General features: G+C 43.7%; 1 pseudogene; it reads right to left on the bottom strand.

The window, feature by feature from the left end:
- Positions 1-720: 720 nt before the first annotated feature.
- Positions 721-3,826, bottom strand: LOC123806708 (annotated as a pseudogene).
- Between the last annotated feature and the right edge of the window lie 689 nt (positions 3,827-4,515).

Consider the following 4,515-nt stretch of genomic DNA (forward strand, 5'->3'; position numbering starts at 1 on the left):
AGAGATTGGAGTCTTTACATTTGAAAAGACTAACAGGGCTCAAAGGGCTAGTTTTTGTTTCCTGTCTGTGCCTTCAAATTCTAATCTAATAACATCCTCCAGCAAACAGATCTCACAGGATCTTGCATATTCTATGTCCCAGGCCTGATTACTCCGGGGGTCTGCCATCTCTCCTCTGGGCTGCACCACCCCTGCTATTTTCGCAGGCCTAAGTTAACAGAGAAGACAAAGGCAGCCAGGAGACTTGGATTCCTCACATCTAAGAACAAGGACTCAGGCTTTGACAAAGCCGAGGGGGCAGGGGTTGATGTTGATCACCCTTTCATTTCCACAACCCCGAATCTCTTCCTAGAGGCCTTCTCGTGATCATGCCTATCTTAGATGATTCCCTCCGTGGGAAATCTTACCCATCATTGGCTAACTGATCAAGCATAGGAGGTTTAGGCACAGAACAGGCAGCGTTCATGCCAGGGAAATAAGTTTTGTCTCCTTAGTGGCTTCTGGTCTGAAGGTCTTTCACTCAGCCTGTCACAGGGGGTTATAGCTTCCTGAGACCAGGCAGGGAAGTCCCCAACAACACTGATTGGTTGCTTTTTATCTGCAACCCAATCAGGGACCAAACCTGCAACCTAGGTATGTGCCCTAATTGGGAATTGAACCCACGACCTTTTACTGTATAGGATGACAGTCCAGCCAACTAAGCCACATTGCCCAGGGCATTCACTTTCCTTTTTCTATCACTCCCTTATGGGCACCAATAATATTAGGGAAGCAACCAAAGAAACTTTTATATTCATGATTACATCCCACCAAGAAATGGAGATCTTTGGCTGTCCTCCCATGAGATTGGTGATTTCTTCATAAGTCTCTCCTGCTCTGTCACTGCATTTGAGGTAAGTCTCACCTTGATAAGTACTAGAAATGAACACTTGCTAAACTCTTTAAGACCTTTCCTACTTTATGATATTCCTTGGTTAATGGTCCCATGAATTTGCTTCCACTGTTCCTGCCCATGGTCAGCAGCAGCCTCACACCATCCTTCGTGACTTTGGTGAACATACTAACAGCATCACACTTCTCTTTCTAATAAGTCCAAGTCAGATGCCTCTCCTTCTAGGTGGAAAATATAACTCCTAGTAGCTCATCTTTGTCAGCCTTCCTCTTCCCAGTTTTCCATTCCTTTCCTTCCAAGAAATATAGAAATTTCTGGGGGAAATCTCACCTTCTGAAATTACTTAATGACAATACATCCTGGTCATCCATGCCTGGAGTCTCTCCATGTTCATTTTGGTAAATTCTTCTTCCAAATGACCTGTAATTTGCTTATCTGGAAGAGGGTATAGGAATGGCTGACCCAAATTTAATCAGGAGAAGCTGACAAAACCATTCAAAGTGCTTATACCTGTGTTTGGAGATCAATCAGTGCTAGTAAGGGTTAAGTGGAATTCAGTGTGGCTCCTCAGCCCAAACATGTTAGAGTCTTTCCTGGGATCTGCTACCACACAGTCAAATGTAAATGTAGGGTAAACCCACATTGGGCCATAATCTCCAACACTGAAAGGAAATTTCTTTTTGGGTTTTTCAAGTTGCTTGGTCAACAAATTCCATTCCATTCCAGGTTTTGCAAGTCCAGGGAATTTGTTAAGTGGCAGCTTCATGGAAGAGGCTCCAGCACACTGTTTTTGCTCTAAGCACCCTCTGCTTTGGCTAACTAGAAACCCTTGAACTAGTGAGAAGATGACTTGGGATTATCCCAGCCTTCATCCCAGTTATCATTGTCACTAGTTGGTGGTCCTTGGTAGACCTGGGCATGACCAAAAGCAGTTTTCTAGGTAGTGTAAGTATTTTGGGGGCTACATATCCCGCTGGCTTGGTTCCTCAGTTATCTGTTCTGTCCCAGTGTTAAATTTGGAAGCTCTCCAGGCTGACTAGGGGTCATTGTCACTGCTGACCTGGTTGTTACTGTTGGCAGCTAATGAATTGGCTTCAGCTGTATTTGCTGAGAGAGAATAGAGAAAAGTTTGGTCAGCACTGAATTTCCAGAAGAAAATGGATCTTTTTCATCACAGGGCAAAAAGAGAACTTGGGTATACTGGGATTCAGGGTGTTCCCTGTGGACTTCAACAAGCTCCCCAAATGTACAAGCACCTGTCCAGCATCAAGAGGCTGGCTGAGGGCTGCAGCACCTCCAGGCTTCCTGATGGTGGGTCCTGGAACACCAAAGAGTTTCCCCTCATTGGCCAAGATGGCATAGGGGATTTTCTTATACTGAGTATGTCAAAAGCTAGAAAGACGAATGGATAGAAAAAAAAAAAGCCCTCCCTTTCCTGTCACTGTAATAACCATGGGCTTGAGCAGGAAGGAGGGAGTGATCTTTGATATTGGAGTCCACTATTCGTCCAGGCTGCAACATCTGAATAAATCTCTATTCTTTTGCACCAGCACCTGTCTCATGAGTTTGGCTCTTGTTGCAGAGGGCAGCTGAACCTGTGTTTTGGTTACAGTTTTTGGCAACTCCACCAGACAGCATGGACCTCAGTAAGTCCTGCAGGACCCAGGCTTGAGTCCTGGCTGCCTGTGGCAGGCCAACCTTGGGAATGGGACTATGGGGACTTCCTAGCAGCTGTCAAGTGATTTTCTCAGTGAATTCCCCTGTACTCCTTTTAAAGGTGTCAGCTGCCTGAAATACTTGGCTGCTGAAAGGAAATGGGTTTTGGGGGAGCAGACAGACTCCAAGACTGATTAGCCGAAACAGCATGCACACTGGGGGGTCCTCATCCCTGCCACTTGGGCTTCATGCCAAATGTGTTCTGTGCCACTTGGGCTTTGTGCCACATGGGCTTCATGCTATTTGGGGTCTGATCAGGATGACTTGCAATATCACTTGGCAGAAGATGCTAGGACTTGCTTATGAGTGCCCATTTGGACTAATGGAATTATGGATCCAAGTTTTGTTTATATGTTCCCACTTTGTCTGGGGTCTTTATATAGCTGTGGTTTTGGGTTTATACTTTTGTGTCATCAGGGGTTGTTCCATTTTAGCTTCTGAAGGGAGTGCACTGGGCCAAATTATAGCAGAGTGATCCATGCACAACTATGATGCAATGACTAAGAAGGAATTGGTTTTCTATTGTAACACTGCTTGGCCTATGGATACTTCAGACTATTGGGGGAAATGGCTCCTAAATGGTACCATAAATTACTACTCCATCATATAGTTGGAATTGTTTTGCCACAGTCAGGAAAGTGGGACAAAATCCCTTATGTCCATGTGTTTATGTCTTTACACAATAAAAATTTGGCAAAGAAAGGGAAGAAACTGAAAATGCAGTGAAGGAAATTGACTTCAAAACCTTTCCTTGATAGTAAGACACAAGAAGAAAAGAAAAATGATGAGTTGAGTCTCTTTAATGCCCTGAACCTGGGGAGCCCAGCACTAGCAGCAGGAAGATTCCCTCCCCCCACCACCCTTGCTGCTAGATAGCCCCAAAATAGGGTGCAGAGAAATGACAACTCCAACCCTGTCAAAAAGAGGAATGGTCTTCCCCTTGAAGACCTGGCAACACACTCAATTTGGCCAGGTAGCGTCCCTATCTGGAGTAAGACAAGTCCCTTTGAGGCAATACGCTATAAATGGAGTAAATAGGGAATGCTAGCTTGCTGACTACTATTGGGCCCATACTGCATTTTCCACTTTGGTTTTACTGAATTGGAAGAATTTTAAGCCATCATATAGGGAGGATCCTCAGAAAATGACAGATCGTATCACCTCCATTTTTGCCACTCACCATTCAAACTGGGCAGATGTACAGGCTTTCCGTAACATCTTGTTAACAGCAGGTGAAAGGTGAGTAGTTATAGATAAGGCTAATGAAGAGGCTCACCACCTCCATCATGAAAATCCCAATGGTACCCCCCAACCCAGCCTAGACAATTACCTGATAGAGTCCAACTGGGATCCAAATGGCAGGACCTAGCCTTTTTAGAACATTATAAAAGGTGGATATTGGAAGGATTTAAGATAAGATTGCCTAAACAAAAAGCCTGAATATAATACGTGTATTCAATAAAAATTACACAAAGACCCTTCTGAATTTTTAGAAAGAATCTATCAGACCTATCAAAAGCAAATTGATACTGTCACACAGGCACCAGAAAATGTTTGGATGGTAAACATGACTTTCATTGAAAGAAGTGCCCTGGATATCAGAAAGAAATGTCAGTGTTTAAATGGAGTATTTGGAATAAATTTCTCCTAGGTGGTGGACATAGCCTTTAAAGTTTACCATGCCCAGAAAACAAGGAAATTAAAGCAGACTTCTGATTTCTTAAAAACAGAACAGTGAGACCAGAAGGAGAGGCAAGGCCTGAAAAGAAGTTGAAAAGTCCCACTAGGTGCCAATCAATGTACCTATTGCAAGGAGGAGGACCGCTGGAAAAAGAACTGCCCAAAACTCTAACAGAAATATAAAAAGAATACAAACACTCACCTAGAAATATTAGAAAGGAATGATA

Source organism: Phyllostomus hastatus, unplaced genomic scaffold (assembly GCF_019186645.2).
Source record: "Phyllostomus hastatus isolate PE091 unplaced genomic scaffold, TTU_PhHast_1.1 phas_scaffold_39, whole genome shotgun sequence".
Taxonomy (NCBI): domain Eukaryota; kingdom Metazoa; phylum Chordata; class Mammalia; order Chiroptera; family Phyllostomidae; genus Phyllostomus; species Phyllostomus hastatus.